This window comes from Halichoerus grypus, chromosome 14 (genome assembly GCF_964656455.1).
Source record: "Halichoerus grypus chromosome 14, mHalGry1.hap1.1, whole genome shotgun sequence".
In the NCBI taxonomy this organism is placed as follows: domain Eukaryota; kingdom Metazoa; phylum Chordata; class Mammalia; order Carnivora; family Phocidae; genus Halichoerus; species Halichoerus grypus.
Window position 1 is genome coordinate 53190777 of NC_135725.1, and position 26369 is coordinate 53217145.

A 26369-nucleotide genomic window follows, 5' to 3' on the forward strand; every position below is an offset into this window, starting at 1 on the left:
TAAACAATGAATCATGGAACACTACATCAAAAACTAATGATGTAATGTATGGTGATAAAATAACATAATAAAAAAAAAGTCAAAAACAGCCATGAAAAGTCTAAAGTGGTATGTACCTATTTTTAGAGGATTTTGGAAACAGGGGCAAGCTGTTAAAAAGATATGGAGCCCAAACGTGAAATATGATTCTGCAATATAGAATTCCAATGCAACAATAGGGATTTATTTAATAATCATCGATAAAATAAAATCCTGGAACCAGTGAATGTCTATTCTATTCCAACACTCCCAACAGCACACTGCAAAAATATTTTGCATTAATTTGCATAAAAGTAAACTATGCTTAAATTATGAGAATAATGACATAACTAAACTGTAAAAAACAAACAAAACACATTCTGCCATCATGTTCTGGCTCTTTCATCTGATCCTCTGGAAATTTGCATTTAAAAGAATACGATGGCATTCATGATAAAAACCCTCAACACAGAAGGCTTAGAAGGAACATACCTCAACATGATAAGGGCCGCATATGAAAAATCCACAGCTAACATCATATTCAATGAGCAAAACCTGAGAGCTTTTCTCCTACGTCAGGAAAAAGACAAGGATGTCTCCTCTCACCACTCTTATTCAACATAGTACTAGAAGTCCTAGCCACAGCAATCAGACAATAAAAAGAAATAAAAGTCATCCAAATTGGTAAGGAAGAAGTAAAATTTTCACTATTTGTAGATGACATGATACTTCATATAGAAAACCTAGACTCCATAAAAAAATTACTAGAACTGATAAATGAATTCAGTAAAGTCACAGGATACAAAATCAATGTACAGAAATCCATTTTATTTCTATACACTAATAATGAAATAGCAGAAAGAGAAATTAAGGAATCATCCCATCTACAGTTGCAACAAAAAAGTAAAATACCTAGGAATAAACTTAACCAGAAAGATGAAAGACCTGTATCCTGAAAGCTATAGAACATTGATGAAAGAAATTGAAGACAGCACAAAGAAATGGAAAGACAAATCCATCCTCATGGATTGGAAGAAAAAATACTGTTAAAATGTCTATACTAATCAAAGCAAACTACACATTTAGTGCAATCCCTATCAAAATACTGACAGCATTTTTCACAGAACTAAAACAAACAATCCCAAAATTTGTATGGAACCACAAAAGATCCCAAATAGCCAAAGCAATCTTGAAAAATGAAAGCAAAGCTGGAGGTATTACAATTCCAGACTTCAAGTTATATTACAAAACTGTAGTGATCAAAACAGTATGGTACTGGCACAAAAACGGACACATAGATCAATAGAACAGAATAGAAAACCCAGAAATACACCCACAATTATATGGTCAATTAATCTTTGACAAAGGAAGCAAGAATATCCAATGGGAAAAAGGCAGTCTCTTCAATAAACAGTGTTGGGAAAAATGGACAGCTACATGCAGAAGAATGAAACTAGACCACTTTCTTACAGTATACACATTGTACACCCAACGCTGATATTACACTGTATGTTAACTAACTGGAATTTAAGGAAATACTTAAAAATAAGTAAAAAAGAAAATAAAATGCCCATCCCAACAAAACAACAAAAAATGGATTAAGGACCTAAATGTGAGACCTAAAACTATAAAAATCCTAGAAGAGAGCACCAGCAGTAATTTTTCTGACATCAGCTGTAGCAACATTTTTCTAGCTATGTCTCCAGAGGCAAGGGAAACAAAAGCAAAAATAAACATAGAATGACCCTATGACCCAGTAATCTCAGTACTAATTTGAAAGGACATATGTACCCTTACATTTATTGCAGCATCATTTACAAGACTCAAAGTGTAGAAGCAGCCCCAGTGTCCATCAAAAGATAAATGAATAAAGAAGAGGTGGTATGTACACACACACACACACACACACACACACACACACACACACACACAGAGGAATATTATTCACCCATAAAAAAGAATGAAATCTAGGGCGCCTGGGTGGCTCAGTCGTTAAGTGTCTGCCTTCGGCTCAGGTCATGATCCCAGGGTCCTGGGATCGAGCCTCGCATTGGGCTCCCTGCTCAGCGGGAAGCCTGCTTCTCCCTCTCCCACTCCCCCTGCTTGTGCTTCCTCTCTTGCTGTCTCTCTCTATCAAATAAATAAATAATCTTAAAAAAAAATGAAATCTTGCCATTTGCAACAACATGGATGAGTATAGAGAGTGTAATGTTAAAGGAAATAAGCCAGTCAGAAAAAGACAAATACCATATAATATCACTCATATGTAGAATTTAAGAAACAAAACAAATGAACAAAGGAAAAAAAGAGAGACAACCCAAAAAACAGGCTCTAATGTACAGAGAACAGATGGTTACCAGAGGAGAGGTGGGTAGGAGGATGAATGAAATAGGTGAAGGGGATTAAGAATACACTTATCTTGATCAGCACTGAGTAATATATGGAACTGTTGAATCACTGTATTGTACACCTGAAACTAATATAATACTTTATGTTAACTACACTGGAATTAAAATCAAATCAAAAATAAAAGACTAGGATGGAGCACACTCAATGCAAATACTATATATTTCACATGTAACTGTTTTTCTTGAATCTTCATCATAAGCCTATAAGTTAGGTATTTATATACCTAGTTTACAGTTAATGAATCTGAGTTCAAGATATTTAGTAACATGTGGATGGTCTATAGGGATGGTAGTAATCTTCACCTCATTGGGTTGTTGAGAAGAATAAATGGAACTGTGAGTTGAATCAATATCAATGAACACTGATTAAGCCTCTCCCAGGTGCCACAAAATTCCATCTATATTACCTCATTTAATGTTTGTGAGTGGGTAAAGGGACATTTGGTATGAAGATTAGTATGGACCCAGGGTCAAATATAAACTTTTGCTCCTCCATGTTAGGCTAATGTCTTGTTCACAGTTGTACTCTTAGAATCAATGTTCCTGGTCCACAGAAGATTCTCAGAAAATACAGTGTTTACCAAATGAATACATCATCATCTGGCATTCTAAAAGAGTAGAAATATTTGGAGGACTTAAAATTTCTATACTATTGTAATATCATCTTATGTCCTTTGAAGTTTGAAGTGAAGACAGTATGTATGCATATTAACTCCCAAAGAAAATAGCTGTTGAAGTTGTACAAGACAACTTATAAACATGAAGCAACATGTCCAGAAGAAACCAACAGCTGACTCACATCAATCGATTTTTAAAAAGGGTATCACATATTCATGTCTTTCTTAAACATAATAAAATAGACATATATTTATTTTTTGGTATCTAAGGGATTTAGTTCAATATCACAGTAATTTCATTTTTGTAAATTTTCTGATCTGTACATTTGAGTGTCTTATTTTATCCATTGCTGTTCTGTCAGCTGCCCCTTTTTGATGCTGTCAATATTTATACTTTAAGCAGACTCTGCCTTTCTAATTCTCTGTAGTCTCGAAAACCAGATGATAGAACCAGTTAGAATCATGCTTAATATAAGAGCAAATATATTGTGTGCAAAACCCCACATAAGGTGTGGTATCTATCTGTCCTTAAATCTCAGAATCCTTTTACAATCTTAACCGTGTTCTTGGTGGTCATAGTTGAAAAGTAAATGACCTCTGGATAAATGAAAGGTGGGTGTGTTTGCAAACTTTCTGAGAACTATTAGAAAAATCTAGCTTTACACTAACCTAAACATATTTTCCAATACTGAAAACAGCCTTGCAGTAGAGCAAGGCTTTTAAAAATCTGGATTATAGGCTACTTCCTAAAAATGAAAGATGCTACTAGGATTACACATAAGAATGGAGTGCAGTAGGGGAAAAATGAGGAAACTGAAAATCTTTATGCCATGCAGGTAGAAAAATGTTCTTTCAATGAAAAGACAATGTTAAATACAGTACATTTATGACAGGACATTTTACTTCTCCCTTTGGGAATTAATTCCTTTAGTGTATGGGTATTTGAAAAAGGATTTCAAGATGGATAGTATTCCATGGTTAAGATATTTCTCTCAGCCTGCAGGACATGTTGTGGGGAGCGGGGGGAGGGAGTGGTGAGAGTTAAGAAAATATAAGTTATCTTTTTAAATTCCATGTATGAGTGAAATCATATGGTATTTGTCTTTCTCTGACTGTCCTATTTCGCTTAGCATTATACTCTCTAGCTACATCCACGTAGCAAATGGCGAGATTTCATTCTTTTCTATGGCTGAGTAATATTCCATTGTATATGTATTCCACATCTTCTTTATCCATCCATCAGTCAATGGACACTTGGGCTGTTTCCATAATTTGGCTATTGTAGATAATGCTGCTATAAACATCACAAAGGGAAAAACAAGAGAGAGAGAGGCAACCAAGAAGCAGACTCCTAATTATAGAGAACAAACTGATGGTTAGCAGACAGAAGGTGGGGGGGTGGGGATGAGTTAAATAGGTGATACAGATTAAGGAGTGCACTTGCTATGATGAGGAGTGGGTCATATATGGAAGTGATGAATCACTGTATTGTACACCTAAAACTAATATATGTTAACTGGAATTTAAATAAAAACTTAGAAAAAAGAAAAGCTATCAAGAACTCCACCTCATAATGCAAATAGATTAAAAATGTCTAGAAACCCAAGTCTCTTTCCCTCTCAACTACAATTTTATTAAAAGTTAATTTTAAAAGTTGATGAATTTAAAAAAAATTAATTGACATAGGTTAAAAAAGTACCTAGATACCATTGCAACTATAGTATGATTCTAAACACTTGGGCACAAATCCACTCCTGCTTTCTCCTTCCTTGTTGTCATCTTCTTTTTCTTTTTTTTCCCCCAATACAAAGAGAAATCTAATCTGCCACAAATATTTGATTCACCTCTATAACAACATAAAATGATAGAAGATAGTACTGGGAATTGAAGTTGATTCTAAAGGAATACAAATTGAAATAATGTTCCAGATGGGCATTTGGAACATATTACACAATGTTGAGATAATAAGACAATTCTTGATTGACCTCAGCGGGAGCTTAAAGTGTTATACAAGCTGTCTTTTCACAACCTCCATGTTCTCCCCCCACCATTCATCCCTCACTGTCAGTTATTGGGGGATTTCTGGAAAATGGTGTGCTCTAGCCTTGTAGAGCATCTTATATTTTTATTTATTCTGTCAAAGATCATAACACTTTTTTGCTGTTGTTGTTTTTAAATAGACTATTTCTTTTGATGGTTTTAGGTTTACAGAAAAAAAAAAAAAATGAATGGGAAATACATATGGTCCCTATCTCCCTACCTCCACATCCGGTTTACCCAATTACTAACCTCTTGCATTAGTGTGATACATGTGTTACAACTGATGAGCCGATGTTGATACCTTATTATTAGCTAAGGTGTATAGTTTACATGCAGTTTCACTTTGAGTTGTACACTCAGTTTTGACAAGTGTATAATACATGTTTCTGCCATTAAAGTATCATAGCGAATAGGTTCAATGCCCTAAAAATCCACTGGGATTTTCATTCTATTCTATTCATTCTGCCCTGTTTTCTCTTCTTTTCTTTTCTTTTTTTTTCTGTGCTGAAAGCATCTTTTTTATTTAAATTCAATTAGCCAAGGTATAGTAGGCGTAGTACATCATTAGTTTTTGACATAATGTTCAATGATTCACTAGTTGAACACATTCTGCATCAGATAAAGTACTCATGATTTAGGCTGGACACATACTCATTTCTTTTGATTACAAATGACTAAGAAACTGAAAAATAATAAAAAGGAATGTTGGATTCTTTAGGATGCAAAGCAATTGCTCTATTGAGTATGAAATATTTGGCACTGGTGTCCTGAAAAATAGGAGTCATTCCCACCAGCTGATACATCAGCTAGTCTGATATCAACAGAGCTGGCAAATTAGCGTCATTAATGATTTCATTTGGGGTTGGGGGGTAGCAAGGGCATGGGAATAGTTTTAAGAGTCCAATACAGACAAAGATTAAGAAAAAAAAAACAAAATCCAAAGACATGTGGTTGAAGTAGCAGTTCATGGTTGTATTTGTTCAAGATTCTCAAGCAAGAAATAGTATGGGATCTGTGACATTATGGTGACTGAAACAGCTCTACTTATTTATCTTAAATAATTTTCTCAATATTCCATGACTGAATTATCAACAGACCATTTCACATGTGAGGGAACTAAGGCTCAAAGAAGATAAGTAATTGGGTCTACGGTTACAAAGCCAGTTATCAGTGGGGTCAAAATTTGAAGTGGGATCTGTCAGCTTCTAAAACCTGTATTGATTCTCTCCCGAAGTTTCCTTAACTTAATACCAATATTTGTATTTATCTTTGCTTAACCTTAGTCCTAACTCATGCTACTTTTTTTCCCCTAGAACCAGAGAAACTGAGTGAACTTCCCAGAGAACCTAACTCTACCCATTACTGCATAGGCAAAGAGAGAACAATTATGTAGTCATTATTATTGTCAGAAGCCATCCCAGAGTCCCCGGAATGGTATTCTTCTTTCAGTGTAAATAATACAGAATTATTAGAGACAACATACTTTAAATCATGCTTTAGGAATCAATAAAACAAAAACTAGTGCCCTTATTTTCATTGCATGATCAATAAATGGGGTCACATGCTGCACTAACATTCATCATACTCTCACCAAAAAATCCTATACTGGAGTTTTCAATAGCATCTCATTTTCTTTTCTTTTCTTTTTTTTTTTTTAAAGATTTTATTTATTTATTTGGCAGAGAGAGACACAGTGAGGCAGGGAACACAAGCAGGGGGAGTGGGAGAGGGAGAAGCAAGCTTCCCGTGGAGCAGGGAGCCCGATGCGGGGCTCGATCCCAGGACCCTGGGATCATGACCTGAGCCGAAGGCAGACGCGTAACGACTGAGCCATACAGGCGCCCCAGCATCTCATTTTCAACAGACATCAAGCACACTTGGTGCATGAACAAATATAATAAATAGGGGGGGAAATGGAATTGAAGGTGTCTGTCACCTTTCTCTTCAATCATTATTAGAGGGATCTAAAAATTCACATCAGTTGTATACAAATGACTTTTTTAGTTTGTGGTATTATTTACTGGAAACAGGAAAGCTTATCATAACTCCTGCTCAGTCTCATAGACTACCAGTGCTGGAAATATCATTAAGCATCCTCTATTCTTATTACTTTCCCCCACCACTGTATAGGCAAGAGTAGAGGCTCAATGAAGTAATGTGGACTTATACAGTAACTTAGCTTTTGAAGAGTAGAAACGAGTAGACATCAAGTTCCCTTTTGCAAGGGACCACATACTGTATTAACCATGTACTATACTAATACTGACCACATTTTCTATACTAAAATCTGGAAAATTGCCTATCCTAAAATTTCTAAGTCATCTCAGGGACACCTTAGTGAGGAATGCTCTCCATTTGTTTGGATCTGAAGTTTTACAAAACAGCATATGTCTGCAAATTGTGGGAACCACATGAAGGGCTGGATACTATGGACAGAGAAGCCTAGGGCTAGAAAATGACATTGTAGGCTGGGGGACCAGCTGCTCTGATTTGCCAGGCACGGTCCCAATTTACACCGCTAGCCCCATGCAATTATTTATAGTGCCTTTTTCACTATCGAGGTTTCTGGGTTTGGACAACAAATTTTATGATCGTGCAAATTTTAAAGTAAATATTGTTTCTAGTTTCTGCCATGAGAGCCTATAATTCCTTGCATAGATATGCAATATTCCTTACTAAAGGAAAATGCTATTACAAAGTAGAGCTTGACCATTAGTTTCAATTTAATATGAAGTAATTTATCAAATTTTTTTTCTGACACCTAAAATATAATTGATTTATTAAAGGAGTGAGATGTCATAGGGAAAGACATTGGATCACAAGGCAAAAACAAACAAAAAAGCACAAAAAACAATAAACGAACCAACCAAACAAAAACTACATTGAAAAAGGGAATAAAAAGTGAATATGAGGAAAACATTCACCTATCTTCTAATACGGCCTATAGATAGCCTGGATTATAGGTATATTAGTACTTTCATTTCTGCTGAGAAAAGGACCTAGTTCTGCTGAGAAAAGGACCTAGTAAATAGAAAAGATTTAGCCTTGGAAGTTAGAAGAGAATGGTCTCTGTAGAAAGGTCATCTGAGGGGCCATAAATGCAAAATCATGGACTTTTGCTTGAACTTACAGACAAATGTGTGTGTGTGTGCCCTTGAGTGTGTGTAGTTGTGTGACAAATACTCAGTTAACATGGCTTCCATGGGAGGGAGGAGCCAAATTGAGCTATCAGAGAGTTTTATAATTCAATGGTTAAAAAAAGGAAGTGAGGGGCACCTGGGTGGCTCAGTCGTTAAGCGTCTGCCTTCGGCTCAGGCCCTGATCCCAGGGTCCTGGGATCGAGCCCCGCATCGGGCTCCCTGCTCGGCGGGAAGCCTGCTTCTCCCTCTCCCACTCCCCCTGCTTGTGTTCCCTCTCTTAGCTGTGTCTCTCTCTGTCAAATAAATAAAATCTTAAAAAAAAAAAAAAAAGGAAGTGAAGGAATTACATAGTGATTTAATGAAATTAGTATAAATATGTTAGCTGTTTTAATTGAGTACAGTTGACAGGAAAATAAATTTTAATGAAACCTATAAATTTAAAGTATCTCATATTCACTTCTTCCTGCCCTAATAAAGATTATTATTTTTTCTTTATTTGAAGTTACAGAAAACAAGCTTATTTTCATTTTAATGCACTTCATATGCCTCTACAAGACAAGAATCCATCACTGGCACCGTATCAAGAATGTGTCTATAAATTTTCTGCATCAATATTTTGCTAGGACTTTCTGTAGAATCTATCAAGATAAAACATTTCCCTAACACTGAGGTTGGAAAGAAACTGGCATTCTGTTCAGGGAAACTTTCTCACTTCACAGTCCAACTAGTCTATGCCATGAACCTTGATTTCATAGCACAAAGTTTGATATTTTTTCCTTCTAACTAAATAAGCAAAGGAATTCTATGTATCACAGAATCTAAGCTTTATAGTGATTGACATAAATTCCATTCCAATGTTACAGTACAACTACTTCTCTTTGTTTTTTCTACCAGGAAAATAATAATAATATGTTCAGAAGGGCTTTTATATGTTCATTTTTCTTGAAGAATAAACATGTATGAATATAAAATAAATACAAGTTTTATGTTATAGCTGTTTAGATGGATGGGAATTTATATCTCCCCTTTTTAATAATTCCAACTAATGGGTTTTTTCATTTGCTTTGCATGACTGATATGTCCAGTGATTTTTGCTTCTTTAGCACAGCTTAAACATACAGTTCACTTATGTAAAACTAATTACAAGTGTTCCTGTTTTGAAAGCCATGTTTCCAGGAAAAATCTATAAATGACATATGGGTACAACTTGGGGAAAATGGACATGCCTAAATGAATGGATCATAATCTCCATGTTTCCTTTCAATTCTCTTTACTCTTTTGTTAATAAATGCTTTCAGAAATTCTTAGTTCAGGCCATTTGTCAGGTTTTTATTTTAGGGTGAGAACATGGCTATGAAAATTTATTAATAGCTCACTACCTTAGACTGTTAGTAGAGTGCTGATTTCATCAAATTGTTACTTGATTTTCCAGTTTTCTTCCTTTTATGAAATCTAACAGAAGGCATAAGTATAATTACCCAGACACCTCTATATCACATGTGAATTGCTTAACCATGGGAATGGCACTAGACATTGATTAAACATTACTAAAAATATTGCTCATAAAGAATTAATTCCAAACTAACTCTGGTGCTAAGACACAGAGATAAAATAGGAGGATCTGATCTACCAATAAAAATAACTTCAACTTAGTTGACTCTTAATCTCAGCTTTTTCTCCCTTCAATCATATGTTAGAGTGGCAAACAATGTAGTAGGGACAATGTTGACATGAAGACCTTACTGATTCTCCAGTAAAAGTAAATATACGAACAAATATAAATAACAGTATTATTGTAATTTTGGTTTATAATTTCACACTTTGTTTTCTATAAGAGTTAAAGACAAATTCATAAAAAATTATTATAAATCTCTGTTAATGGATACACACTATACATATAAGGGTGGTGAAACCATATGGGAGTAGAGTGTCTGCGTGTGATCAAGGTTGGTGTATGGAAGAGTTATGGAGATGGATGAGGTGACAATTGCACAACAATATGAAGGTGTTCACTACCACAAAACTATACACTAACAATTGGTTAAAATGGTAAATTTTATATTCTGTACATTTTATTACAATAATAAGTGCTTTTGGATCTAGCTAATCTCTACTTTCCTTGTTTCCCTAGTTTTATTGGGATATAATCGACAGCATTTTGTAAGTTTAAGATGCACAGCATAAGGACTTGACTTTACATAGAGTGTGAAATTATGATCACAGTAAGTTAATCTCCACCATCTCATTCTGGTACCAAAAAAAAAAAAAGAAAAGAAAAAAAAAATTTTTTTATCTTTGTGACGAGAACTCTTAACATCTAGTCTCTTAACAATTTTCAAATATACCATACAGTAGTGTTAACTATACTCATCATGTTGTACATTACATCTTCAGTACTTATTTATCTCATAACTAGAAGTCTGTGCCTTTTGATCACATTCATCCAACATCCCCCCCACACACCCTTTACCCCCACCTCTGGCAACCGCAAATCTGATCTAGCTAATCTCTGGTAATATGGTTTCATTAAAAATAAAGCATGCCATTTCACAACATAGTATCAGATTACGCACATCTAAATTGTCTCAGTAACACTGAGACAAGCTCTCACACTGTTTGGAAACTAATAGTACTGGAAGCAAATGAACCATTGCATAGCCCACCAGAGGAAATGCCTGGGAAGTGATAGAGCTGTCACACTTGCTGCATAGGTGGAAAACCTAGGCCCTCTGTCAAAATCTGACATGAATGCTGCCCTCCTGGGTTGTTTTCACGCCTATTGCCCATGTGCCATCCCTAGTTTCAAATGGCTGGACAGATAATTAGTTTTCCCAACACAGAAATGGAGTGTGCGATTGCCCTCTTGCAACAAACTCTAATCATCACCATTCAACTGTGATTCTACTGTCATAAGACTGGTTTGTACCCAATGAAACAAGACAAAATTGATAGATTGCATCCTATTAATTAGCTGAAGGGAAAGTAAAAGTTCAGCAAAATTGGTTAAATTGAATTTTAAGTTGAATGAGATTGTTGGGCTTGCACACATTTAACAACAGATGTTATTACATACTTTAAAAAAAATTCCCTAGGTAAAGGGGAATTTTAGATCTCTTCAGATCAAATGTTCGTTTAGTCGAGGTGGATAAAGCTATCATCTTTCTTAATACCTCCTCTAAATCTCTGTTTGCCTTTTAATTTGGGAGTACCAAGGGAATTGTTGATCTGGGGCAGCAACACCACAATTATCAGTCATTATGGAAATAAATGTCAATTAAACCACAATGGGATATCACAGCACACCCACCAGAATGGCTAAAATAAAAATCCCTGATAATTACCAAGTGTTGGTAAGGATTCATATCCTCTGCTGGTGGGAATATAAATTATACCAGTTTGGAAAATGGTCAGTTATCTACTAAAACCGAACATATGAATCACACATAAATAATTGTACATCCACCAGAAATATGCACATATATGCCCCAAAAGACTGTAAGCACCACAAACTGGCCACAATGGAATAGTATATAGCATTGAAAATTAAATTACTGCTGTACATAGAAATCTCACATAAATAATATTGAGATCAGGAAGCCACACAACAAGTACAAACTCTATCAGTCTATATGCATAAAACTCAAAAAATGTAAAATAATGTATAGTATTAGAATTCAGGAAAGTGGTTACCTTATAGATGATTGGGATTCATGATTAGAAAGAAAAAAGAGCACCTTTAATTTTGTTCGTTATATTTTATTTCCTAATTTGAGTAGTTATTACACGTTTCTGGGCTTTGTGATAATTTATTGAGCTGTTCACCTATTATTTGTGTACTGTTCTTAAGTATATTTCAATAAGATCTTTAATTGACCAATGATATATGATTATTTTATATGTCAGAAAAAAGAAGACATTAAGAGAAAAATTAAAATCACTGAATTATTCCACTGGTACATTGACATTGAGTCTTTTTTTTTTTTTTCTAAATATATGTTCATGCATGGACAATTACTCAGCATTGATAGTTTTTCTAGGTTAACACAAACTACCAAAATTGTTTAAGGAAAACAAGAAAGTCTAAATAGACAAAGCTTCTATAATCTAGAAGCATGAAGCACTAAACAACAATCAAGCAAACAAACCCCCAAAACTACCAGATTCAAAATAATCTTTGTTTACCATTAGATTTTCCTAACTTTTAAAGAATAAGAAATTATGATACAATATGGAAAAGATCTTACATATTAGCAAATGAAATCTAGAGTTGTAAAAACCCTTCCTATTTCTTTCTTGGGCAAGACTTTTTTCCCTAGTGATTCTTTGATGACTGATTTTCTTTTATTTATTCTTTTTCTCTTTGTTTACAAATAATTATCTGCATGTTTGATTTTTCTTTTCCATGTTGGTCATTTTTTTTATCTTATTATTTTCTCATTTGTCCTGGTCCTTTGCATTCTAGGACTGCTTCCTCAATTTGCTTTCCACAAGTCTGATGACATTATTTGTTGCCTCCAAAGGCAGATTTACTTCTTCTGTTACATTTTCTGTTTCTTTTCAGTCCTTTGCATTTCAACTTTTTCAATTTCTATGGTTTCTAATTCTAAGTCAATCAATGCATTTGTAAGGATGACAAAAGTTTTCCTCAAGTATTTTTCTTGTTTCTGTATTAATTTATTGTTCTACATTTACTTTACTTCTGAGGCTTTCACTTCCTGTGTCAAGTAATCATTATCCAAACCATGTTTGATTTTGTTATTGCTGTTATTGTTACCAATTGGAAAGTTACTAATTGGAAAGTATAATAAAAATCTATTGAAAGGTAGTGTTTCTCAACAAATAAGTCATAAGACTGACTCTTAGCTCTTGATCCTACTGATAACCTGGTTTTTAGCAGAAAGCATCTGTGCTTCACTTTGAAAAGTAGATTGTGAACCACCTCAGGCCCAAATTCTAACGAGTAGCAGGCATTCACATAAAGCACTTCTGCTAAAATGTTCATGGACCCTCTTCTCTCCCAACTGTTGTTCTTCTGATCCTGATCTAATAAGTACTACAGACAGACAGACAGACAGACACACACACACACACACACAGTACTACTGTCTCTAGTCACATTATTACTACACCTATAAAGCCTATTGGGACTACCTAACTTTCTGCTTGGATGCAATGCATTTCTCTAAGTCCTTCTTTCAGAGGGAGTGTTATATCCTTGAATGGATATAACGGCACTGACTAACGAGGAGTGTGCAAGTATGACTTCCTAACTTTCTCAGTGATACAATTCTTGGATCTCTAAGTCAGGGGGGCAGAAACTAAGTGAAGGGCACAGAATCTGTTTATATTATTTAAGGCCATGGGTTTGCTCTACTTCAGATTGTGAATTTCCCTACTTCAGACTGTGAATTTCTATTTAGTGATGGGGAAACTCCCCAGAAGATAATAATGGATTGGCTGAAAGTCCCAGTTTTGAATGTTGTCATAAATTTCCACCCTTCTCTAATGTCCTTATAGCCATTTTAAGCTTCATTGAGCACTGTTAAGTTGGCAGGACTTTAAAACAACAACTATTTCAGGGCGCCTGGGTGGCTCAGATGGTTAAGCGTCTGCCTTCGGCTCAGGTCATGATCCCAGGGTCCTGGGATCGAGTCCTGCATCAGGCTCCCTGCTCCTTGGGAGCCTGCTTCTCCCTCTGCCTTTCTCTCTCTCTCTCTGTCTCTCATGAATAAATAAATAAAATCTTTAAAAACAACAACAACAACTATTTCTGACATCTTAAACTATGATAAAAAAAAAATCCATCAGCATCATTTGGAGAAAAATTCAATCCTCCTCTAATATTTACTCAGAACCAAAGTTATTCCTGAACATCTGTGCAATACCATTTTGACACAGATGGTAAAATACTTATTAATAAAATAGCACATGTAAATATTTGGATCCATTTCAGTAAAACTGAGAAAGCCACAAAACCATCTTACAAAGTAAATTTTCATTGCTGACGCAATATGCGTCTTATTGTGTACCAAAAGTACTTCAATTTTCTTTAGTTTTTTTTTTTTTTTTAAATAACAAAAATTTATTGTGTCACAGTTTTGGAGGCTAGAAGTCCAAAATCAAGGTGTGGGCCCATGGTTCCTTCTTTTTTTTTTTTTTTTTTTTGATCTTCCTGGATTTTTTAAATTTTATTATGTTATGTTAGTCACCATACAATACATCATTAGTTTTTGATGTGGTGATCCACGATCCATTGTTTTCGTATCACACCCAGTGCTCCATACAGTATGTGCCCTCCTTAATACCCATCACCAGGCTAACCAATCCCTCCTCCCCCCTCCCCTCTAAAACCCTGTTTGTTTCTCAGAGTCCATAGTCTCTCATGGTTCATCTCTCCCTCCGATTCCCCCCCCCCATTTTCCCCTTCCTTCTCCTAGTGACCTCCATGCTATTCCTTATGTTCCACAAATAAGTGAGACCATATGATAATTGACTTTCTTTGCTTGACTTATTTCACTTAGCATCATCTCCTCCAGTCCCATTCATGTTGATGGGAAAGTTGGGTATTCATCCTTTCTGATGGCTGAGTAATATTCCATTGTATATATGGACCACATCTTCTTTATCCATTCATCTGTTGAAGGGCATCTCAGCTCTTCCCACAGTTTGGCTAATGCGGACATTGCTGCTATGAACATTGGGGTGCATAGGGCCCTTCTTTTCACTACATCTGTGTCTTTGGGGTAAATACCCAGGAGTGCAATTGCTGGGTCATAGGGTAGCTCTATTTTTAACTTTTTGAGGAATCTCCACACTGTTTTCCAAAGTGGCTGTACCAACTTGCATTCCCACCAACAGTGTAAGAGGGTTCCCCTTTCTCCACAACCTCTCCAACATTTGTTGTTTCTTTCCCTGTCCATTTTTGCCATTCTAACTGGTGTAAGGTGGTATCTCAATGTGGTTTTGATTTGCATTTCCCTGATGGCTAATGATGATGAACATTTTTTCATGTGTCTGTTACCCATTTGTATGTCTTCTTCAGAGAAGTGTCTTTTCATATCTTCTGCCCACTTTTTGACTTGATTATTTGTTTTTTGGGTGTTGAGTTTGAGAAGTTCTTCATAGATCTTAGATAACAGCCCTTTATCTGTAGTGTCATTTGCAAATATCTTCTCCCATTCTGTGGGTTGCCTCTTTGTTTTGTTGACTGTTTCCTTTGCTGTGCAGAAGCTTTTTATCTTGATGAAGTCCCAAAAGTTCATTTTTGCTTTTGTTTCACTAGCTTTTGGAGATGTATCTTGAAAGAAGTTGCTGTGGGCGAAGTCAAAGAGGTTATTGCCTATGTTCTCCTCTAGGATTTTGATGGATTCCTGTCTCACATTGAGGTCTTTCATCCACTTTGAGTTTATCTTTGTGAATGGTGTTAGAGAATGGTCGAGTTTCATTCTTCTGCATGTGGCTGTCCAGTTTTCCCAGCACGATTTATTGAAGAGACTGTCTTTTTTCCATTGCATGTTTTTTCCTGCTTTGTCAAAGATTATTTGACCATAGAGTTGAGGTTCCATATCTGGGTTCTCTATTCTGTTCCATTGGTCTATATGTCTGTTTTTGTGCCAGTACCATGCTGTCTTGGTGATCAGAGCTTTGTAATATAGCTTGAAATCGGGCAACGTGATGCCCCCAGCTTTGTTTTTCTTTTTCAACATTTCCTTGGCGATTCGGGGTCTTTTCTGATTCCATACAAATTTTAGGATTGTTTGTTCCTGCACTTTGAAAAATGTCATTGGCATTTTGATCGGGATGGCATTGAAGGTATAGATTGCTCTGGATAGCGTAGACATTTTAACAATGTTTATTCTTCCGATCCATGAGCATGGAATCTTTTTCCATCTTTTTGTGTCTTCTTCAATTTCTTTCATGAGTGTTTTGTAGTTCCTAGAGTATAGATCCTTTACCTCTTTGGTTAGGTTTATTCCGAGGTATCTTACAGTTTTTGGTGCTATTGTAAATGGAATCGTTTCTCTAATTTCTCTTTCCACAGTTGTGTTGTTAGTATATAAGAAAGCAACTGATTTCTGTGCATTGATTTTGTATCCTGCCACATTACTGAATTGCTGTATGAGTTCTAGTAATTTCGGGGTGAAGTCTTCTGGGTTTTCCACATAAAGTATCATGTCCTCTGTGAAAAGAGAGAGTTTGACTTCTTCTTTGCCAATTTGAATACTTTTATTTATTTTTATTGTCTGATTGCTGTTGCTAGGACTTCTAGTACTATGTTGAACAATAGTGGCGAGAGTGGGCATCCTTGACGTGTTCCTGATCTTAAGGGAAAGGCTCTCAGCTTTTCCCCATTGAGGATGATATTCGCTGTGGGTTTTTCATAGGTGGATTTTATGAGCTTGAGGAATGTTCCCTCTATCCCTATACTCTGAAGAGTTTTAATCAGGAAAGGATGTTGTATTTTGTCAAATGCTTTTTCTGCATCAATTGAGAGGACCATATGGTTCTTCTCCCTCCTCTTATTAATGTCTTCTGTCACATTGATTGATTTGCGAATGTTGAACCACCCTTGCATCCCAGGGATAAATCCCACTTGGTCGTGGTGGATGAGCCTTTTAATGTATTGTTGGATCCTATTAGCTAGGATTTTGTTGATTTTGGAATCCATATTCATCAGGGATATCGGTCTGAAATTCTCCTTTTTGATGGGGTCTTTGCCTGGTTTGGGGATTAAGGTAATGCTGGCCTCATAGAATGAGTTTGGAAGTTTTCCTTCTGTTTCTATTTTTTGAAACAGCTTCAGTAGAATAGGTATTATTTCTTCTTTGAATGTTTGGTAGAATTCCCCAGGGAATCCATCAGGCCCTGGACTCTTGTTTTTTGGGAGGTTTTTGATCACTCCTTCAATCTTGTTACTGGTTATTGGCCTATTCAGGTTGTCAGTTTCTTCCTGTTTCAGTCTTGGCAGCTTATAGATTTCCAGGAAGGCCTCCATTTCGTCCAAATTGCTCAGTTTATTGGCATATAGTTGTTGATAATAATTTCTAATAATTGTTTCTATTTCCTTGGTGTTAGTCATGATCTCTCCCCTTTCCTGCATAATTTTATTAATTTGGGTCCTTTCTCTTTTCTTTTGGATAAGTCTGGCCAGTGGTTTATCGCTTATTAATTCTTTCAAAGAACCAACTTCTCGTTTCGTTGATCTGATCTACTGTTTCTGGTTTCTAATTCATTGATCTCTGCTTTAATTTTAATTATTTCTCTTCTAATGCGTGGCTTAAGCATCATTTGTTGCTTTTTCTCTAGTTCTTTAAGGTGTAGAGTTAGTTGGTGAATTCGGGATTTTTCTATTTTTTTGAGTGAGGCTTGGATGGCTATGTATTTCCCCTTTAGGACCGCCTTTGCAGTATCCCATAGGTTTTGGACCGATGTGTTTTTGTTCTCATTGATTTCCATGAATTGTTTAAGTTCTTCTTTGATTTCCTGGTTGACCCAAACATTCTTGAGCAGAGTGGTCCTTAGCTTCCAAATGTTTGAGTTTCTGCCAAATTTTTTCTTGTGATTGAGTTTCAGTTTTAAAGCATTGTGGTCTGAAAATATACAGGGAACAATCTCAATCTTTTGGTATCGGTTGAGATCTGATTTGTGAGCCAGTATGTGGTCTATTCTGGAGAAAGTTCCATGTGCGCTCAAGAAGAATGAGTATTCTGTTGTTTTAGGGTGGAATATTCTGTAAATATCTATGAGGTCCATCTGGTCCAATGTATCATTCAAAGCTCTTCTTTCCTTGTTGATTTTCTGCTTAGATGATCTGTCCATTACTGAGAGTGGAGTATTGAGGTCTCCTACAATTAATGTATTGTTATGAATATGACTCTTTATTTTGGTTAACAGTTGGCTTATGTAGATGGCTGCTCCCATGTTGGGGGCATAGATATTTACAATTGTTAGATCTTCTTGTTGGATAGACCCTTTAAGAATGATATAGTGTCCTTCTGTGTCTCTTATTACAGACTTTAGTTTAAAATCTAATTTGTCTGATATAAGAATTGCTACCCCAGCTTTCTTTTGAGGTCCGCTGGCATGGAAGATGGATCTCCATCCCTTCACTTTCAGTCTGGATGTATCTTTAGGTTCAGAATGAGTCTCTTGTAGGCAGCATATGGATGGGTCCTGTCTTTTTATCCAATCTGCAACCCTGTGCCGTTTTATGGGAACGTTTAGGCCATTCACGTTGAGAGTGATTATTGAAAGATATGAATTAATTGTCATCATGTTGCCTGTGAAGACGTGGTTTTTATAGATTGTCCCTGTAAATTGCTGTTGCATATCACTCTTAGGGTCTTTCTCCTTTTATAGAACCCCCCTTAATATTTCTTGCAGGGCCAGCTTAGTGGTCACATATTCTTTCAGTTTCTGCCAGTCGTGGAAGCTCTGCATCTCTCCATCCATTCTAAATGAAAGCCTTGCCGGATAAAGTATTCTTGGCTGCATGTTCTTCTCATTTAGTACCCTGAATATGTCTTGCCAGGCCTTTCTGGCTTGCCAGGTCTCTGTGGATAGGTCTGACGTTATTCTGCTGTTCCTCCCTCTGTGTATAAGGAATCTCTTCCCCCTAACTGCCCTTAAGATGGTTTCCTTGGTTCTAAGATTTGCAAGTTTTATTATTACATGCCGGGGTGTTGGTCTGTTTTCCTTGATCTTGGGAGGGGTCCTCTCTGCCTCTAGGATGCAAATGTTTGTTTCATTCCCCAGATTAGGGAAGTTCTCAGCTACGATTTGCTCAAATACATGTTCTAGTCCTCTCTCTCTCTCCACTCCCTCCGGGATTCCAATTATTCTGACACTGGAACACTTCATGGTGTCACTTATTTCTCTGATTCTATTTTCATGGATTCTGAGTTGTTTTTCCCTGGCCTCCTCTTTTCCCTTTTTATCTATTATATTGTCTTCCAGGTCACTTATTCATTCTTCTGCCTCACTTACCCTAGCTGTTAGATTATCTATATTGGATTGGATCTCATTGATAGCATTTTTAAGTTCTGCCAATTCAGCTTTCATTTTTGCCCTTAAAGACTCTATGTTGCCATTAATTGATTTCTCCATTCTAGCCATTGTCTTCACAATTGCTAGCCTGAATTCCATCTCCGACATCTTGGTTATATCTGCATCCATTTGTAAATCTGCAGCATAAGTCATAATCTCTGAGTCTTTTCTATTTTAGGGGCTCCTCCTCCTAGTCATTCTGTTGATGGGTGTTTGAGGGAATGGACAGAGTCCAAATTATTGACCAGAACCCAAGCAAGATTCACCTGGTTTCTTGGGACCTTAGGGTTGCTGGCCTCTTGTTTTCCCAGCCTGTCTTCTGCTGGAGGGGCCTGCTGCTCTGTTACTCAGGCAACCCTGTTTGGGCGGAGTTGCCATGCCCCCCTGTGGCGGGGGATGGGCTCAGGGGGAATCAGTTTTTGGGGCTTTTGTTCTCTGGCGGCTTTCCCTGGAGGCTTTCCGTGTCTCTTCCGCGAGTCAGAGCAGAAGAGACTGTTTCCAACCCTCTGCCTCAGAGCAGAGAGATCGCAGTCTGTTCTTCAGTGAGCTCTCCAGGCCACACCGTCTCCGTTTCTGTCCGTGCTGCTATAAACTGCAGCAGCCTGGGTTGTGCGCCCCTCCGCAGTGCCCCCAGTCCTGCCTCCAGGTTGGGGCCCGTCTCTGCCCTTTGTGTTTCTAAAACCGCCAGCTGCTCCCAGTTCGCAGGTGCGACCCCGCCGCTCTGAGTTTCCAGGTTTCCGCCCCGGGGGCTGCCCTAAAGTCCTTTCCCCGCCGCTACTGGTCTGCGAGTCTGTGCCCATCTCCAGCGCGCAAGGCTGTCGCTCACTGGCGGTGTAGGATCCCCACGGCCAGGCACCCTCCTGCTGCTGTTTATCCTCCAATATCTGCCCGCAGAATCACGGCTCCCTGCTTCATACCTCGAAACCAACAGCCTGCGATATTCTGTTTGTAGAGATCCAGATCTTCTTACATCTCAGGCTGGTTTCGTGGGTGCTCAGGGTGGTTTGGTAGATATCCAGCTCAATTCTGGAGACCAGTTGAAATAGGGTCCCCTACTCCTCTGCCATCTTTCCTCTCCCCCTCTTCAGTAGTTTTTGAAATGAACAAGTAACATTTATTTTCAGGACCCTTCAATACAGTGGTAAGATGAGTTCATTTTCATTTCATAGCTGGATAAGTTCCACTTTTATCTCTTAGAATTATACAAGGCCTATACGCTGCTTAGGAACTGATAAGGCCCAGTCTTTTTTTTTTTTTTAAAGATTTTATTTATTTATCTGACAGAGAGAGACAGTGAGAGACAGAACACAAGCCGGGGGAGTGGGAGAGGGAGAAGCAGGCTTCCCGCAGAGCAGGGAGCCTGATGCGGGGCTCCATCCCAGGACCCTGGGATCATGACCTGAGCCGAAGGCAGACGCTTAACGACTGAGCCACCCAGGCGCCCCCCAGTCTTCTAAATACAACCTAACTCCTCTTTTCCAAAAATAAACAGAATGAAAGAGAAGAGGAAAAAAACTCATATTTTGAGAAAGTCTTTTAACAATATATCACATATCAAAAATTTTAAGTCTTGATTTCTGATATGTAAATTTAAAAGAAATCATTCCTATAAACTTTCAATTGTTTTCCACATTTTTTCATGCTGTTTCCTATAACTCTTTAAAGATGTTTTGTTGGTATCAGTTTTCTTGCCTCTGTTTCATTTGAACAATTAGGAATTTGATCTCCTCATACCTTAGACCATAACACAGGTTTCTTGTGTATGTTGAAGTCTATGGAGTAACATGAAAAGACTTGAATTTGAAGGACAAAGGTCTGGGACTGAACATGACGTCTGTCTCTTATTAGCTCTATTGGTGCTGAAAGGCTGACTGTCTAGTCTACAGGCTAGTATGAATCTTCAAATGCTAACTGGTCTACACCATGAGAAGTATGGAAAATGGACCATGGAGAGAAAGCATTAAAATCTTTTATAGCCATTTTATAATTTTAAGTCTGCAGAATAATAACAATAAATATGTGGACTTAAGTATTTTGTGTCTGCCTTTTAATCATTTTATTTCTCTGGTAATTAATGTTTGCAAAAACATTCAGTCTGCAAAGGATTCAAATGGATTAAGGGATACGTGCATCCTGATGTTTATAGCGGCATTATCTACAATACTCAAATTATAGAAACAGTCCAAGCATCCATCAAATGAAGAATGGATAAAGAAGATTTGGTATATATGGTATACCATGGAATATTACTCAGCTATAAAAAAGAATGAAATCTTGCCATTTGCAATGACATGGATTGAGCTAGAGAGTATTATGTTAAGTGAAATAAGTCAGAGAAAGACAAATACCATATGATTTTACTCACATGTAAAATTTAAGAAACAAAACAAATAAGCAAAGGAAAAAAAAGATAGAGAGAGAAAGGCAAACCAAGAAACATACTCTTAACTATAGAGAACAAACTGATGGTTACCAGAGGGGAGGTAGGTGGGGGAATGGGTTAAATTGGTGATGAAGATTAAGGAGTGCACTTGCTGTGATGAGCACTGGGTATTGTATGCAAGTGTTGAATCACTATATTGTACCCCTGAGACAAATATACACTCTATGTTAACTAACTGGAATTTAAATAAAAACTTAAAAAAAAAAGCACAAAAAAACTGACCCTTAACCCATAGAGTCTGAAAAGCACTGAGCGTAAGACACCCAGTGAGCCAGTTAACCTCTTGGGACCTCAATTTTTCCATCTATAAAATACATTTAATGATCCCTACTTTGTCTTCCATACAGGGTATATCAATAATAAAATTACTTATTCATATATTATTTGTAAACTATAATTCATCTTATGAATATACAGTTATTATATTCTAAGCAATAATCATTCAGGAAATAGCATGGCATCTCAGCTAAGGGAAACCTGGCATTTGTTAGCTGCCCAATAAATGTTTGTTGACTTTATGAATGAATGCAAGTACAGAAACTTTGGCATCAGACAAGACTGCACTCATTTGTCAGAGCAGTTTGTGATTTAAAGACAAGTCATAATTTTTCAATAGTACAGTTTCTTCATCTGTAAAATGAGAACAATAATAGCTTCTACCTTTAAGCATTGTGAGTATTCAATAAAACAATGCAGTAAAGTAGTTAGCATTTAGTACTTGGCACATTGAAAGTATTCAGTAAATACTAGTCTTATATCTTTAACCTCTTTATGCTAAAGAAACTAATTGACTGTTTATACGCAGTTTCTTACTTAGTTCTTAGGAAAACATAACAATATAACTACCGTAATCTCCATTTTCTTTCCTTTCCTTTTTTTCTTTTTTTTAGAGAGTGTGAGAGCGTGCACATGTGCGAGCAGGGGTGGGGAAGGGAGAGGCAGGGGGAGAGAGAGAACCTTAAGCAGGCTCCACACCCAGAGCAGAGCCCCCTGACACAGGGCTTGATCTTAAGACCCCTGAGATCATGACCTAAGCAGAAACCAAGAGTCTGATGCTCAACCAACTGAGCCACCCAGGCACCCCCATCATCTCCATTTTCAAACAAGGAAGCTAAGACTCAAAGAATTAAGAAACTTTCATAAGGTCATGTAGCTACTGTAACACCATAATCTGTGTATAACAAAATGCTGTGACTATTCCTGCCAAATACCAACTTCCTAAGGTCTTTGAAGTAATGAGAATCAATGCCATAGACATTCTCCTTTTAGACCCACTCTCATTTTTGTTTGTAAACTATGAGGATTTTTTGCATAAAAAGCAATCTCAGCAGATTTAATGGCACACAGAAAAAGATACCCATGCATCACTTTTTCCACTTACCAGGCTGACTTGTTGGGCTCCTCATGCTGATGGTGGCTACTTTCCATGTTCTTTTCTGAGCCTCTTTGCATGACTCTGTTTCGAGGCTACCAAAAAATAAATGAAGAAAACATGTTTAAAAAAGGATACTTGCTTTTAGAAGGATCTCCATATATTAATGACAACAACAATAATAATTCAAATTTACATAGCACCTGTTTTATAAAGCTTTTAAAGAAACACAATAGGGACTAAGCCACTTGACATATTTGGGGTTTTGCATCTTGAAACAAGTACGTTGTCATGTTTATTGGAATTCTCAGAACATGACAAAATATCTACCACTCAGGCATTCATTAAATTTCTTTCTTTTTTTATTAAATAGATAAATGGATCAAATTCATGTTCAAATACATTTATATAGCTGAAGAAATCAATGTTCCACTCCAGAAGTAAAAATGATATTTTGTTATAATTTGTTACAATGTAGACCTGAAAGAGAAAGTATTTTTGCTGTGTCAATCAACCTGCCATTTCAAAGGTTAATTTGACAATAAAGTCAACATACAAATTCCAGATTATCCCTTGTGGTTTCAGTAGTTAATCAATGGATGATCTGATAATCTGTTATCAAAAATGGTTATGGTCTATTTATGCAGGAAATTTCAATACAATCAATTAAAAGCTAAAATCTACTTTTGGAATAGTTGTAAAGTTGAAAAAGGGAAATGAAATGTTCTTTTTAGAGTTAGAATCTAACTTTTCCATTGTCTTGATGGAATGGAACTTCTGCTACTTCCCAGCTCTGTGTCAACTTTCCTGTGCAATCCACGGAAAGAGAGAAGGGTAAAGGAGAAAGGTAAGTTGACCAAAAAAAAAAAAAAAAAACAAACAAACAGTAAAAGCTATCCTAGGACAGTTTTTATTAACTCAAAGTAAGTATAATGAGGTGAAAAGCTTTCTTTTTTTTCTGCCTTCCTTAACTGAAATATACTTGACATATAACATTGTATAAATTTAAGGTGTACAACATGTTAATTTGATAGTAATCCTTTCTTAAAAGAATTGGAATGTCAGTCATGTTCCTTCAAACCTCAAACTTGTATGCCAGCTTTTCTACTTGACATTACTCATTGTGTGAGCATTCATAATAGTGATAATTATTATTTTGTTGCTTATTCTTACCATTTTATAGGAATTATCTAATATTTACAACAACACTGTAAGGTAGGTATTATTAACCTCCCTTTCTTTTAAAGATGAGAAAACAAAGGTACAGCTTAAGTAAATTATTCATGATCCACTGCTATTAACCACTTAGGGTAGGATTTGAACCTTCCCCAGAGCCCATTGTCTTAATCTCCAAGGTATCTACTACCTTTTAAACTTACTCCAAACTTGAATTCTTAAATTTCCTCTCATGCTTTCCTAGGTAGTCCCTACTTCCTAGGAAATTAACACATATCCTTTGTACTCAAGTCAGAAACGCGAAGATCTTTTTTAATTAACTTCCTTTTCCATGGTAATTATGTACACTAAATAGAGCTAGAATCCAAACAGCTCTCTCCTCTCACCAGTTGAAGCCATTATAATTGATCATCTAGAATAGTGCAAAGCCTTCTACCTATTCTCACTGATCCTGCTCATGACCTCTTCTACAATCCACTGCTCACACTCTAGCCAGGGTAGACTTTATAGCATAAATCATAATTTTACTACCCTGCTTAAAATTCTTCAGTGGCTTTGTATTGTACTTGGAATAAAATCCAATTATCTTATCATGGCCTACAAACTCTGACATGAACAGGCTACATCTACCTCTCAAATATTATACAATTTTTCTCTCATTTTTATTGGGCTTCTCTGTATGCTCTTCTCATAATAAATCCTGGCCTCAAGCACCTAAGGACTTTGCTTTTCAGGAAATCAAGCCTGGAATTCTCTGCAGTTAGATCCTTTTTATACCTTAGGGTCTCAGTTCAAGTCACTTTCTCAAAGAGGATTTTCCTGAAATCCCAACATATCCCCCTCCTATCATAACCTATACTCATATTTTTAATTTGTTTGTCTATAATTTCTTTTCCTCACTGGAATGCGGAATCCATTTGGACAGGATTACAGCCTCTGCTTAAAAATTCCTGCTTAATGAATGTATGGATGAATGGATACATGTTAAAATATATTCTAACTAGTTATTCTTATTTTTATTCATTCCTGAAAGGAAGACAAAAGAATATTGCATTTAAAGAATTAGTAAATAGAAAATCATAAAAGAATCTTTTTTTTCATATTTCTGCATGTATACCTGCCCTTTTGAGATATTAAAACAACTCCCATTAAAAAAATAAAACTAATTTATTTATGTTTTTTCCTTAAAAGAAATAAAGACTATAATTGTATGCATTACTTTACATTATTTTCTAAAAGTGTCCTCACTGCAGTACTCTCAGTGTGGATTCAATACACAATCACTTATACATACGTACTATTAATTTTGGATTCAAGCAGGAATTTTTGTGAGCATGCACAGGCCAGGGTGAAATATTTACAGTTCTTTAAATCACCTGCGTCCTATCAGTAGCTCTGACCAACAACATACCAAAAGGGAAACCAGTAATTGTCAAAAACACTGATACAAGCTTGTACAACTGAGGCACCAGTATTATCATTACAGGACATACACTTTGGTTTTACTCACACAAAACTATGACAGATAAAAATTTGATTAGCTTAGCAACACTTTTTATTTTTTACCTATCTGAATCGTTGTACTAGAATATGTGCGACCCCACTAAATTTTATTTCTGTTTTTCTCCCTCTCTGGTTTGGTTTAGTTTAAAAGATTGCTTCTCAAATTTAAAGGTATATGAGTGATATTTATATGCACATTAATCAAACTGCAGATTTTTGATTCAATGAGTTTAGGGCAAAACTCAAGTGTCTGTATTTATCACAGCTTGTTATGCTGATGGTGCTTATCCATTGACCATACTTTGAGTAATAAGAACTCAGGTAATAGGTAGTAGTTCCAGACGATTTTAAAATAGTACTTGAATAATTCATGGTGCGTGTGTGTATGTGTGTTTTCCATTTGCAAAAATGTTATTATAACTAATACATTTTCTTCAACTTACAAGCTTTTTCAAAAAAGTGCCATTATTATGAGATCAACAATACTAAATAAGCAGTTAACAAATTGTACATAGTTCTGTTCTTATTTATAATTTAATAATTCCAAATAAAGATTTTCCTTGCTTTGAAAATAAATGTGTATCTTGATGTCACCTAGTGCTGACT

General features: G+C 36.3%; 1 protein-coding gene across 6 annotated transcripts in view; it reads right to left on the minus strand.

Annotated features, from left to right (window-relative positions):
- LOC118544846 (leucine-rich repeat and immunoglobulin-like domain-containing nogo receptor-interacting protein 2) overlaps window positions 1-26369 on the minus strand; it is a 1211198-nt gene that overhangs the window by 509535 nt on the left and 675294 nt on the right. For all 6 annotated transcript variants that reach the window (XR_013443711.1, XM_078061341.1, XM_078061337.1 and 3 more), the window contains one exon: window positions 23094-23179. The gene's annotated coding sequence lies outside the window, so the exon portion shown is untranslated. The remainder of the gene's footprint in view (window positions 1-23093; window positions 23180-26369) is intronic.